The sequence below is a fragment of the Equus asinus genome, chromosome 12, assembly GCF_041296235.1.
Source record: "Equus asinus isolate D_3611 breed Donkey chromosome 12, EquAss-T2T_v2, whole genome shotgun sequence".
In the NCBI taxonomy this organism is placed as follows: domain Eukaryota; kingdom Metazoa; phylum Chordata; class Mammalia; order Perissodactyla; family Equidae; genus Equus; species Equus asinus.
In genome coordinates this window covers 34,734,479-34,749,621 of record NC_091801.1, presented here as the reverse complement: position 1 = coordinate 34,749,621, position 15,143 = coordinate 34,734,479, and the positions used below count along the sequence as shown (strand labels likewise).

The following is a 15,143-nucleotide window of genomic DNA, read 5'->3' as shown; positions in this document are numbered from 1 at the left end:
TTATATCTGAAGATGCAGGTTTTCAACTGTTCCCATTTTTAGTAAGAATACTTGTTTTTCTTCTTGCATGTTTAGAAAGTATGATCAAATTAGACTTGATTTATCTGTCAAATCTTAATCTGGGTCAAACAGAGGATTTGAATATGGAAACAGATTTATGATTTGGAGCATGTGAGCTTGGTCTTGGTTATTCCACTGGAAGAGTTAGAAGTTCTCTGTTGTGAGGAAGGCCTAGGGAACAGGTTATAAGCCAAGACACTGAATGGAAGGAGAAGAAGTAGCTAAGAGCAGAAAAAGAAAAACCTTCTGTAAAGTCTAGACTTAAAACAAGGCAGTGACTTAAAAAATTATATTTTATTTGTATGAAATTTTATACTCAAATTTATTAATCAATAGAACATCAGGTATTCTTAATGCCAAGAAAGACGAAAATATTGGGTTTTTTGGAACAGATTTTCTGATTCCTTAATATGTGTTTCCCATGCTCTAGAGAATCTGAGTATAGTGTTTCTTAACTTTTTTAAAAAACATGTGGTGGTAATAAAATAATGTCTCAATGTTAGAGGCCAGGGCCCAATTTTTGCAGGACCTGGGCATCTGTGGAGACTTGAAGATGATGCAGAGGGAGAGCTGGAGGCTCGCTTATAACCACTTTCATTTTTAGCCCCTAAATTAGAAGGCCTACTGGGAAAAATAAATATAGTCTTCTTGCAAAACTTCAACATGCCTGTGTCTACACGCACCACAAGATCAGAAAATTACTATTATCTTGATCAGTGCAAACTTGCTAGGGCTGAGACACCTGGGATGGGCTCTGGTTTCTAAAACCACTAGTTCTAGGTGCTAATGGGATAGAAGTGGCATAAGAAATGATGCTATTCCTTCAACTGTATCATGCAATGTTATTAGCATTATTTGATACAATCAGATTATTTTGGTCCCACCTACATCCATATATTTTGATTAGTTTTCCTTGGTAATTTCATGATTATTTCTTAACATATCCAAAAACTTACTCTTCCTTCATGCCATGCTCTTAATGGTTCTGATTTGGTAACCTTTTTTATTTTAGCTAGATCATGGATATTTCAATAATTTTAAATAAGTTTTTAGGAGCCCAGATGCCATTCAGATCAAAAATTTTAAGTGCTCATAAAAATCTGAAATTGTAATAACACTAAATCCCCATACTCAGAGGAAAACAGTTTACATTTTTGCAGCACTTGAGTGAACTTTCTCAGGCATTTCTGCCTGGATTGTCTGTTCAGCCTTCTAGTATATTAATTTAGCTTTGGAAGAAAAGGCCTAAGTTAGGTTTAAATATCACATTCAAAACATTGTGAGTATAAGAAATATGACCCCAGGGCCCAAAATCACCAATGAAAAGAAATTGTACTTATTGTGTAAACACTGGCCCTTGGGCAAGGAGGTGATTGGTTTTGGTGCAAAGGGAACCTCTATCCTGTTAATGAAGGGAAGTGAAGCCTCTTCCACAAGAGGAAGGGAGACTGTGGGTAATATGTTTTTGCCTACTAATTTAGGAATAGATGACTGGTTTCATAGTTGGACCTTTTTTTGTTACTATATGAAGAAATTTTAAGTTTTTGCTTAGAATCACACATCAGGAACATTTTAGAGATGTCATTCTTTTTTTTGTTTGGTGAGGAAGATTTGTTCTGAGCTAACATCTGCTGCCAATCCTCCTCTTTTTTTGCTTGAGGAAGATTAGCCCTGAGCTAACATCTGTGCCAGTTCTCCATTTTTTGTATGTGGGATGCCTCCACAGCATGGCTGATGTGTGTAGTAGGTCTGTGCCAGGGATCTGAACCGGCAAACCCAGGCTGCCAATGCAGAGTGCTTGGAACTTTATTTGGCCACAGGGCCGGCCCATCATTCATTTATTTATTCAACAAATAATGATCTCTGTTTAACTCTCCAGTCTCATCTTTTGCTGTCCTTTTGAACTAGTCTTCAGAATTAATAGTGAGCTACCGACAATTCTTGGTGCCAGTTGTCTAATATGTAATCCTTTATCTTTGCTGCTACTTTTGCCTCCCTGCAAAGCTTTCCCTTCAGTCTTTCCCTAGCAGACTAGCCAGTCCATCATGTCTAAACTTGGAAGCTATTTCCTTTGGGCCTTTCCTGACCCTTCAATCCTGCATCAGTTTTCCCTTTCATGAGCTCCCAAACACCTTGTACTCACCCCTAAAACATGGATGGCAGCTACAGGATGTGGGCTAGCTACAAAGAAAGCCCTCCACTATGACTGTGCCACCTCTTGTGACTGCACAGCTCTTCTCCAGCCTACATTAGTTGTTCCACTGTGTTATGCCTGAGGGTCATTCCTATGCACACTTCCAGCATTCATAGGAATGCTTTTCTGCCAGCTGTTTACAAACCAATGACAGCAATGGATTGACACTCTATATAGGAAATGTATAGTTGATTACAGTCATGAGTTTATACATAGCTTAGAATTTAGAATTAATATTCAAATTTGTTGAAAATTATTGAGGAAAACAAGTGCAGTGTTTTCAGTCAGATGGATGCTGTAGGGAAGTAGTAGAATTGAACTCTTTTAATAGGCTTGGCAGTGATCTCTGGTATCAAGCCACTAGGCAGAGTAATTCCCCAATTTTAAGACATTAAAAATGCAGGTGACATTTTGGTAAGGTCAGTAAATCGTATTCATTGACTCCCCTGAGTCTCCTGGTTCTAGGATGTTCTAAAAGGAAATACAGGTTAAATGGAGCCCAATGAATGCAGAAAGAGGGCAGCAATTGAGACACACAGGATTTCATTTCTGAGCCCCAGTGACTGTTGATGCTCTTTGCCAGCTGTCTTAAGCTTGTTGTGCAGCCTCTTCTCCAACTACCGCAGCGCTTCTTTGCGTTACCAGGAGTCAGTGCAGTAATATAAAGTGAACGAACTCTGAGTCCTCAGAGGATGAAAAGCTATAAAAATTCAAGGTATTGCTAATAATTACGTGGCCTAATGTTACATCAAGACAATATAGCTGTCTCTCAGTATTTATTTTCAGGGAATTAATACATTATCTTAAATTAAAGATATGAAGAAAAGATAGAGCACCCAAACACACGTTTCTGGGGAGTGATTCATAAAGAGTATAATGTGTCTGGAGAAAAACTCACTGTCTCATACAAATAGTTTTCCATGTAGGCTCAATTATTTTACATAATTACCTTTCTTATTGAGGTCTGTGAATAAATCCAGCTCTTTCTCTTTATTAATTAGTGATCTGAAGTTAAAATGAGTGGATACTTTTTAGACATGTGTGTACTATTTTGTGCTTCTTCCGCTTCATTCGTCCCTCAAAGTCAAAGTCCTTGAACAGATGTTACTCAGACTTTTCCAAAATGTAAATAAGTGACCCCTGGAGAAAGGGAAAATTATAGCATGGAAAGATTTTAGGAGAAAATACTTTGTTTTTCAGAAAATTATACATGAAGGAAAATAAGATAAATGGGAGTTATGATGAAAATATTTATGCAACTTTAATTATAACATTTTCTTCCTAGTAGTACTGTAATAATGCTGCTTTAACCTTTCGCAAATCCTGCTTTTGAAATTTTGGTCATCAGAAACTACAGTATGTGCTCATTTGTTTCTGACTTGAAACTCTGCTTTATTTTGTATTAAAAGATTTAAAAAGTCTCTTTCTTATTAACCTATTCCTGTTTCTATGACTACATAAGTTGTTTTTTAAAAAGTATCAGTATTTCTGAAAGTCATACAGTATTTTCAATTGCACACCTAGGGAACAATTATGATTATTGTTTCAAGAGATGATTTGAAGCTTAAAATACCTTAATATTTGCCCGTAGATTTTAAAATCTATTAATTCACTAAAAGACTTATATTTTTATATCCTCAATCCTGAACATGCAATTTTAACCTTCAGTCAGAACTATATACTCTATAACTTACCAATGAACTTTCTTCTGTGTGAGAATTTCACCTGTGGAAACACAACAGCTTGTGGAAAATTGTGAAGGAAATAGGAATACAGAAAGACAAGTCATAGTCAGGGAACATTTGACTAATTTATAACAAAATGATTTAGATGACCTGCATCTAAACTTGCATCTGTCCTGCATACTACCACTGAAAGTCAAGGCATAAAGAAACCAAGATGTTGAGGTCTAATTAAGAAACAGGAATTCAGAAGAACTAGTTCCTAAAAATAGGGCTTGATAACATATGTGTTGTTTATCTTCTGGGACAATTATAAAGTATGTGCTAGGGAGATAAAGTTAGAGGGATAGTAGGGAAGTAAAAGTAAGTGGCAGATAGGGGCTGGCCCCGTGGCCGAGTGGTTAAGGTCACGCGCTCCGCTGCAGGCGGCCCAGTGTTTCGTTAGTTCGAATCCTGGGCGCGGACATGGCACTGCTCGTCAGACCACGCTGAGGTGGCGTCCCACATGCCACAACTAGAAGAACCCACAAGGAAGAATGCACAACTATGTACGGGGGGGCTTTGGGGAGAAAAAGGAAAAAATAAAATCTTTAAAAAAAAAAAAAAAGTAAGTGGCAGATATACAAGAAAGGGAGGAACTAGCACAAATAAGAAAAATGAACAAACCCAGTTTTAGATCAGGCTAATTGTTCTAGGTCTCATTGACCTTGGCGATACTCACAGGGCCATGTTTTATATAGATGAACTGCGTTCAATTTCTCCTGCATCTTGGGAACATGGAAACGTTTCTCCTAGATGCTTTATCACTGCGTTCTTTATATTCCTCAAAGTTTTATTATATCAATAGATGTTTCTTGATATGTTTATTTGAATTTATCTTGACACTGTATTTTTCATTATTAAAAAAATACATTTGTCATTTTTGCCTGCACTTTTGAACCTCTGGCCTCTGGTGTGAAGCTGAAGCTTTCCTGACACGTCCCCAACCCCACTATATTTTACAAGTAGAATAACATAATTAATTGTATTTATGAGACACATGAAGTCATCCTCATCAAATATCATTATTAAACATGATAGAGCACCTTGAGGTCATTTTATTGGCGGATTCTTATCTAGAGAGGTCATCCTGATGGGTTAGTCCACATCTGTACCAGGCAAGCACTGCAAGTGACATCATTTTCCTGACCTCATTTTCCTGTTTCTTATTTAGAGTTTTATTAATTTAGAAAAATACACTCAGATGGAGTTAAAGATAAACCAAGGAGATAGAAATATATTTTGCTTAGAACTTTTCTCAGGTAGTTACAGATGAGAGATTAGACAGCTCTTCAGCATGTTCTAGTGCCCATAGGCACTTTGGACCACCAGCTATGCTGCCCCTGGAGCTGTAGGTGACATCATTTTCAGTGTGTAAGAGATCCTACTTACTTAACTTTCATGCTGTACATGATGATAGCACTTTGTCTCACAGTAAATTATTCGAGATGCAACATATATTTTTAGATGAGCTTAGACTACTGCTTATATTATCTTTAAGATCTTTGACATAAGGAAAGGGATTAGTAAAGATTCATTGAGCTGCAAGTAAGGGAAAACTCTAACAATAAAGGAATTTGTGATCTCACAAAAAAGAAGTCCAGAAAAAAAACAGTTTTAAGGTTGGTTGACTCAACAGTTCCTGGGTGTCTTGCGAACCAGGTTTATTTCATTCTTCCCAGGTTATAGAATATAAAGTTTTAAAGATCACATGCCCAGTAGGAATCCAGATTCAATTTCCAGAATGTTTTTAAGGTCTTAATTGAAATGTGTTAATGGGATCTGGGGTTCAACTTTTTCATATAATGTACTGTTCTTAAATTGAGCTCCAGGAGAAAGGTTACAATAATCTGCTTTATCAGTCACTGAAGTTTGGAGACAGCTCTAGCTCTGTCTTTTCATGAGCAGTACCTTTTATCCTAAGAGCTTTCATGCAATTGGGCATTAAGCATTCTTCCCCACATGACAGTATGGGGCTATCCTTTCAAATGATTGTGGGGCTTTTAGAGCAACTCTAGAATAATCCTGAATTTTCTATAATAATTAGATTAATGAGTGGTTTCAAATTTTACTATTGAAAAAATACTAGAACTAGGCTAGATCACTGCTCTGGACACTCAGCAAACGTCTTGAGGTGTCAGTGGAAGTTCTAGGTTTCTTAGCACTCCAATTAAGATATGTATAGTGGTTGCCATGCTATGTGCCGAATGCTTTGATAATAATAGCAAAATCTTTACAATGGCATAGAACTTCAGAATTTAAATTACCTCAATAAACTTCTTTCATCCTTATAACAACCTCATGAAAGTTCTAGGACAGCTGTTATTACTCATTTTACAGATGAGAAAACTCAGGTTCCAAGAGTGAGTGACTTACGTGGGTTCATAGTAATCCAGAACTGGGATATGAGCCACGTCTTCCAGTACCTAGTCCAGAGTTTTTTTCCATTCTGCCATGCTACTGAGCCTAAAGTGGGCCGAGCTTATAGTTTCAGTGGTGGCTGGAGCCACTTGCACCAGCTCTAAAGAGTTTGATTGGGGCTCTCTCTCAATTTTGTGATCAGTGACTTGAGCTCTGGTGGGAGTATTTACACTACAGAAATGGGCAAATGCTCCAGACCAGGGATTCACTCTTTTGCCCCTCAAAAAACTTACTGTTAAACATTTACTAGCACGCTACTGGTTAAAACTAAATCTATATATGTTTGTTGGTACAGCTGGTTAAATACAAGTAAGCTGTTTCCTCTTTACTGACCCATATTTTTTAGCAGGTTGGGATTTAATAGGTGTATAGAAAATAAAATTTCCAATATTTCTAAATTTACCTCTCTTGGAGGTTGTTTGCAATTTCCACAAATGGGCACATAGATTGTGCACAAAGCATTCATCTTCATCAGTAGGTAGTATAATCATATGTTTTATTTAAAGAGCATATTTCCTCTGATCAGCTTCAAACCACCTTGGAATTTACTCTTGTGGTAAGTATTACTATCCTTTCCTTTTTTTCTTTTTAATTCTTTTTTTCATTGTTTTGAGGAAGATCAGCCCTGAGCTAAGATCCATGCACCTCTTCCTCTGCTTTTTTTATATGTGGGATGCTACCACAGCATGGCTTGATGAGTGGTGCCATGTCTGCACCTGGGATCCCAACCGGTAGAACCTGGGCTGCCAGGGCAGAACCAGCAAACTTAACTGCTGTGCCACCAGGCCGGCCCCATCCTTTCCTTTTTATAAAAAACAAACTGAAGCAACACAAATGTATTGAGTTTTTAATATTTAACATTTGTAGGCCAGTGAACAAAATGGAAATGTGATCTGATGGTTCTCATGGAGCAGGCGCTGGTTTGATCAGAATAAATGGAAGGCCTCTGGATTCACTGTCTGAATCTCTCTATCAGAGTTGAGAGTCCTCTATCCATTTGGGATGGCTACATAAAGTAGGTGACCATCAAACCTGCCCTCTGGGCCCCACTAGCTTAACACTTTATTGGAAATCCACACATATGTTGCTTATGTGGGTAAGGTGTCAATAGTCTTGAAACATGTGCTTTGGATCTGTTCAGCCAGTGCCACCCATTAGAACATCTGTGCAAATACTCAAGAGAGGTGAATTTTGGTGAGGGAGAGTTGGCAGGGATGCCTAGATGGAGAGCTGCGCATGGCAGCACAGTGGGCGTTGTCTGTAGCCCTAGAAACACAAGGGACCAGGAGAAGAGAATTAGGAAAGAATTGTGATAAGCGTTACTATCTATCCCTTTTTATAAATGATAAACTGAAGCAGCACAAATGTGCTGAGTTGAACCTTCATAGGCAGCTGAACTGAAGGAGGAATTCTGCGGCTCATGTCTCCCTCCTGCTGTCCGTGACTCTGCCGACATCCATGAACTCCCTGTGCGCAGAGGCTGCACCTTATTCACCTTTATATCTTGATTTCTTAGCATTGAATTTGACCCACTGTGATACCAATAATAATTAGTATTATTAGTCCTAATAATATTAGTGACAGGAACAACAGCATTATTGATAGCCTGCTATACGCCAAGCACCATCCTGAATTGTTTTACAAGCGTGACCTCATTTTATTGTCACAACCACCCTGGGAATTAGGCCTTATTATCCCTGTTTTGTGGATTAGGAAACAGAGGTTCTAAGAGGATATGAAACTTGCTCAACATTGAGCAATTATTAATTGATGGAGTCAGCCTCACACCCAGGTCTACCTGATTCACTAATTAGGGAATGGGAGTTCTACATAAATGCATAGTTTTTGCCCTGGAAATATACTCTTTGGATGTCTTTGAGTAACTCTTCCTTTCTCAGTTCTTACCTGAATGTATATGCTTCATTTTTGCAGACTGCCCATTTATGACTCTTTTTGCCTTGAAGACGGATCTTGACACAAAGAATGAGACAGAGTCCAGAATGCCTACTCTTCAAAACCACCTGACTGAAGGAAGCATCAGGGGCAGACACCAGAAGAAAGTGAGGGTCTCTTCCTACACTTAAGGTCACCAGTAATGCCAAAGTGGTGACATCCAGGGTCGATTGATCACTTCCCTCCACTTTTACGCTACTTTTGACTACATCTACTACTCCCTATTTCCTACTTCTGGAAAAATCCCTCCTTCCTGAGGCTTCAGAGTCGAGCAGAATGCCTAATGTATTGGCTTTGAAGTCAGAGTGACGCAATCCCCACTCTACCACCTATTGTTAGTGGGATACTGGATACCTTTCCTACACTGAGCCTCAATGTCCCCACTGCAGTGCAAGAAATCCGGAGGACTTGCTGCAAGGATTACATGAAGTGATTATCCTGAAGTGCTTAGCACAGTGCCTGGTATACGTTATAGTATTAGGTACCACTTACCCCTTCCCTGCACCAGGGACTACATGGACCAGGGTCAATCGTCAAATGAGAAACAAGATACATTGTAGTCTGAGCTGGCACCCTAACCCTAACTTCTCCTACTGCAGAGGTATGTTGGGGTCATCCTTAGTCTCTCACCCCCATTCTGAGACAGCAGGACCCCAGTCACATCAAAGAAGCAGAGAGATGAGTGACAGCATTTCCTTGTGAAACCTGAGACCTCACTTGCAATATCCTGAGCAGGATATCTTCTTCAAGTTTATGGCCAAGTCCTAGGCCTGACATTCAGCATCTATGTTTCTGTCTTCCCAACTACAACTCCTGGCTGGCCAGGTAGGGGGCAGGGGGAAGATGTCTTATTTATTTCCAATGACATACAATAGGCATTCAATAAATATTAGTTACTTCTTCGAAGGCAGGGATCAGCAAACTTTTTCTCTAAAGGGTCAGATAGTAAATATTTAGGCTTTGCAGGCCATACTGTCTCTGTAACAACAACTGTACTCAACTCTGCAATTACATTCCAAAAGCAGCCATAGACACACATAAACACGTGAGCATGGCTATGTTCCAGTAGAATTTAATTTACAAAAACGGGTGGTAGGCCAGACTGGGTGCAGAGGCTATGGTTTCCTATTCCTGCTTTAAGGGTTGCACAGACCTCACACGTTTTAAATTCAGTACCATAAGCAAATTTTCATACCGCGTGTTTTCTAAACATAAAGCTTTCAAGCAACTATGCTTTCCCTGGTGGCAGGCCCAGCATATCATTCATTCATTCATTTACTCCATGATATTGAACCCTCCTATGGCGAAGCACTTTTCTAGGTGCAAAAAAAGAAACAATCACAGAAATGTAACTTCATTTTCATTATTGGTCTTGAGAAACTTGTCCACAGGAGTATGTTGCTCATTATTTCACTTCAGTTGTCTCTTCTGTCTTCCAGATATTTATGGAACAGCGTTTAAGCTGTACCTTGCCTACTTGGCATCATCTATATCTTGTTTCAGTTTGGCATGATCTCAGTGATTCCTCTCACTGCAGCTTTGTCTCTGTTTTTGGACCATGCTATTGGCTTTCTTAGGCAATGCCCCTCTGGATTGGCACTAGAGCCAGGGACGGGACCGTGTACCTCTTCACTGCCCCTTTGGGTTGATCTTCCAGTCTGAGCTCGTGGGAAGAAGCTGGACATTAAGTGTGTTGGTGTATCCCTGGTCTCTCCTCCAAAAAAGCAAAGGATATGTGTGTGTGTGTGCAAATTAAAAAAGATAATGAAAACGTTAGGAGAAAAATATCTATTTAAGCAACAGTTTAAATCATGAGGGTTATACCATCATTACATGTTTAGATGAGAATATAATTTAAATGGACAAACATGGACAATATTTTTTGATTCACAATGATACTGGAATGGGGGTATCTAAATCGTTTTTGAGCACTAGCATTTTGGTAAATTGTCTTTTGGTAATTATCTCCAAAGAAATTTATTTCTTAATTGGAGCTATTTCTTTCTATAAACACAAAATATCATTTATTGCCTCCTTTGGGAAAATATTTAAGCAAATAGATCTCCTTTAGATTGGCTAGAATTTTCATACACACAGAGAAAATCTAATACAGATACTTAGCCAGTGATGGACTGGTAAATGTTTAGCAACCAGCTCCCAATAAAAAAAAAAACATGTGCATATAATACACACATAACTTTATTATCAACCATCCTGGTATAAAGATACATTGCACACAATTTACAAATAATAATAAAATACACATTACTCTCTATTATAAATTCCATTTGATTCTCAAAGAATGCTTTTGTTGATTTTTGCTGAAATCTCCTATCTGTAGCCAACCTAGCACTGCAGCAGATGTACAAATGTGATTCTGACATGACTATGGGTTGATATTTTCATAATTATGCTAGCGAGTAAGGAGAAAGTAAACAATGAAGATGGATGTTGGAATTTGACGTGCTTTCAGTGAGGTAAGTGACTTCTTTGCTAAATCAGATAATAGGTTTTGTACACTGGAAGAATATTTCCTCATTTTGGAGCCCTACTTCATAATGTAACAGCTATATACACAACACACTTTTAAATTTAATCTGCATTATAAACATTTTCTTCCTCATTTTTTTAAGCCCATGCAGTCAACAAAGCAATAAATCAAGCCCTGGTTGGTGATGTTTGCTGATTTCTGTGGCAATAATACCCCTACCATGGCCCATCTCGTGCTACCAATGGGATAGACAGAACATGGAGTTAGGACTAGTTGCATGTCAGCTCACCATCATGTCGTACTTCCACCACACCAACATGATTAAGAGCACAGGACATGGTAAAATGGGATAAAATGTTTAGGAATTGATGAACTGTGAGTTATTACTTTTGCATTTAATATAATTTATGAAGTTGTAAGTTTATATAATTTAATATTTAAAACGGTAAAGGTTAACAAACAGGTAAAAAAACTTCTAAAAATTTGACAAGTGTTTCTTGTGGAGCTACTATGAGCTTGTTCAGCACACCACTGCTGTTGGCAAAACATGTATTTTCCACTTGTTAATTACCCAATTGAGTTTGGTGAATGGCTCACCAATTAAAATTAAATATAAGTATAGTTTTAGAAAAAGCCTTTTAAGAAGTTGTAATATTTTACTTGAAGAACATGTTGACAGTGGCTCCTAACAAGATCAGTTACTTGATTCCTTTTCATGGAATTACCTTTGAAACTCATAATGTATGTGGTGACTTTTTTTGACATATATCAAAATAGGTGTACATATTGCAATAGTGAGACAATTAATTGACCTAATTATTAATAGTAGATATTGTGGGTTGTATATTGACAGTGAACATGGCATTACACAAAAAGTAGATTGTAAATTCCATGGGTATGGGGACTGGGCCCTTCTAAATTCTTGTAAAATAACACGTATTATTCTTGGTAATTTGTATCTAAAATTATTATAGTCTATCATTATGATAAAGTGTCATCCGGATTCAAACCAGTTAACACAGGTAAAACCAACCACGAGGTTAATAATAAAAAGTAGACCTTGGACTCAAGTAGTGATTATTGAGTAAATTCCAGTCAATGGATAAATACAGATATGAAGACAGTACAAAAAACATTACCTTAGTGTGAATCTTTGAGGCTGTAGGCTACTTTTCAAGTTTTCTAGGGGATTTTGTAATTATTCAAGTGAAATTCAAGTGTAGTTATTCAAGTGTAATTATTCAAGTGAAATTCAAGTGAAGTGAACAAAATAGTTCTTTCAATATGCACTTTTTTTTTGTTATGCTCCCTTATAAAGCATTTGCTACTTAATTATGAATTAGATGACCACTTGGGTCTGTGTGTAAAAGCCCTAGTGCATGGCACTGCTGGTCTGCATATATATGTGAGACTGTCCAAATGACAGGAAGTAAAGACTGGATAAACAAATAGTGTCTGAAGGGGATGTACTCCAGTAGCTGTTGCTGGAGGATAGACAAAGGAGAATCCCAATGCTGGGGCAGAGATTTCCCCACAAACTGGGCCAGGCCCTTCCCAAACTCCTTCTGGGACCAGGCCAGGTATTGGGGCCATGGGAGCTATCGTCATGCTGGGAAGCAGCCCTTCAGTCTCTAATGGAGCAGTGACAGGGAAGCATAGCTGCTCTGCAACCTGGCCACGTCCACTCATTTGTGCAACTGTCTTCCACAGTCAGATTTAAATATTTACAGGACTTTTTTTCAAACAAAGATAAATAATTTTCTCCCTACTTAAATTACTTTTTTCTCTAGGTGATCTATGTATATTTATAAAATTGACTTTAAGCTTCACCAGTAGGGTGGAATGTACTGCTTAGATTTTCTCTGGGCTGGTTAGACTGTTAGGAAGAGCTAGGACCCCAGTAGCTGTGCCAGAAACAGAATTCCCTTTAACCTGGACTGAGCAGGAACCACAGTTCTGTATTCAAGGTGTTGTCACTCATACTTTTTGATCCCATTCCTCAAAGACATAGGTAGACAATATGTATAATAAACACAATTAATGAATTCATGGGAAGACTGGGCCCAACCCTCCTTGGCATTGTTAAACCTGCAGCTTCAGTCACTGTGAAAAGCTTGATTGCTCAGTTCCCATGCTGTAAATGGGGTTCCCAGACTGACTCTACCATAGTGATTCCTGTAGGTTCCTTTAATTGATCTGTATATAGAGAGAATATACATTCCAGTTATTGCAATAGGAAGAGAAACTTGGAAACTTTTGTAGGAACAAGATCCAGTTCCAGAAGAATGACTCCTGGAAAACGATCCTGATTGCTAACCTCTTCAAACCCACCTCCCTTCTAGCCAGAAACAAAACACACCACAAAAACAAATAAAATAATCACACACAAGTATTGGCACCAGGATACATGCAGGGTCACCACACCCTTGCAGTATCCATTTCACAGGGCAGTTGCCACATTTCAACAAATTTCATTCAATGACTGTGGTTTTTAAGTGAGACCAGTAAAAAGGAAGTTTGATTATTTAAACTCAGGCCCAACATAGAATTAACCAAGCCTTCCTATGGAAAACAACATAAACTTATAGAAATGTCTAAGGGAACCAAAACATACCAGAGAAAATGTTTTTAAGAAATGATATAATATTAATGACAATACAAATAATAGCTAACACTAGATACTGTTCTAAGTACATACCACACTAATATAAATAACTCTTTTACTCCTCAAAACCACCATCACAAATTAACACCGTCTTCCCCAAGCCAGGGACCTGAGGGTCTGTAACCACAGGGAGGATGCCACGCATGCTTGCTGTGCTCAGTATGATGTGGCAGAGAAAGGGTCTTCGAGATGCAGCATCTGACAGCCTCAGTGGCCTTCTCCTTATAACAGAGGAATAGGGCCCATTCACCTCACAAGTGCAGGAAGAGGATTGAGGAGAAAATTATCTTCCAGACAGAGTTTGTGGTGTGAGCAAAGGCTTCACGTTCTACAAGGCTGCAGAGGGAATGCTGGGAGCTGTCATTCCACATGCTTGCTTTTTTAAAAAATTGTGATAAGAATAGATAACGTGAGATCTACCCTCTTAACAAATTTTTAAGTGTACAGTACATATTGTTAACCATAAGTACAACGTTGTACAGCAGATTTCTGGAACTTATTCGTCTTGCACAACTGAAACTTTATACCCATTGAACACTCCTCATTTCCCCTTCCTCCAAACCCTGGCAACCACCTGTCTACTTTCTCTATGAGTTTGACGACTTTAGACACATCAAATAAGTGGAATTATGCAGTATGTGACTGGCCTATTTCACTTAGCTTAGTGTCCTCAAAGTTTGTCTATGTTGTTGCATATGCCAGGAGCATCTTTTCCAAGGCTGAAAAATATTCCACTGTATGGAACTTCTTTATCTGTTGATGAATATTAGATCATTTCCGCAAGTAAAAATAGAATTACGATATGATCCAGAAATCTGAGTATTTATGCAAAAGAACTGATATCAGGATCTTGAAGAGGTACCTGTATTCCCATGTTCTTTGCAGCATATCCACACACTTTTGCCTGTGTATTTTGGGAGGGGAGGAGATTAGTTTCTTTAGTGTCTTGCAAAGTGCTCAGCCACAAGAACTGCCACAAATAGCTTGGTGTGGGTGTCCTTTCAAAGCATTAGGCCAGAGGTTTGACATACAAAAGAATGTTTTAAAGCCAAGTGCACTCTGCCAGGGTTTTAGAGCTGCGGTTTTAGGGAAGGATTAGCGTCTTCACTACTCAAAGGCACCTCAGGTGTCTGGGCTTCACCTGGGGCCGTGAGCCTGCAGGACAGTGTCAGGAGCCAGAGATAAGCATCCATTCCAGCTCTTGGTTAGGACTGCCTTGATCAAATGCTCCTGCATTGTAAAAATTAGCAATAGGAAAATGAGATGTTAGCATTCTCTGTAGGGCTTTCTTCTCCTGAAGAGGTGGATGACATGATGGCATTCTGCAGAAGAATAAGATGCATAAGGTAGAATATCTTCCTGAGTTTACCTGGTCTTAGATTCTTTTCTTTCATTATTCTTTTTCTCTTTCTTGGAAGCTTGATTTTCATAGAGATGAGAAATTTATTCTCTTGCCTTCGGAATATTATTTCCATTTGGCAGCTCCAAAAGAAAAGAAGTGATGGGTTTGATGCTTAAACATTGCTTAGACTTTATTATCTGGAGATTTTTCCTTCCAGCACTTCTTCCTAAGTTCTTGAGTATATGAACCCCCGATGCTTTGACTAGGAACTGGAATAGACCTTACAAAGGGTTTGC

General features: G+C 38.5%; 1 protein-coding gene across 3 annotated transcripts in view; it reads right to left on the bottom strand.

The window, feature by feature from the left end:
- Nucleotides 1–12,897: 12,897 nt before the first annotated feature.
- CLXN (calaxin) overlaps nucleotides 12,898–15,143 on the bottom strand; it is a 34,488-nt gene continuing 32,242 nt past the window's right edge. For 2 of the 3 annotated variants that reach the window (XR_011493231.1, XR_011493232.1), the window contains one exon: nucleotides 12,898–13,036. The gene's annotated coding sequence lies outside the window, so the exon portion shown is untranslated. Of the gene's footprint in view, nucleotides 13,037–14,690; nucleotides 14,828–15,143 lie in introns of those variants that run through there. The other variant, XR_011493229.1, reaches the window with a different exon arrangement.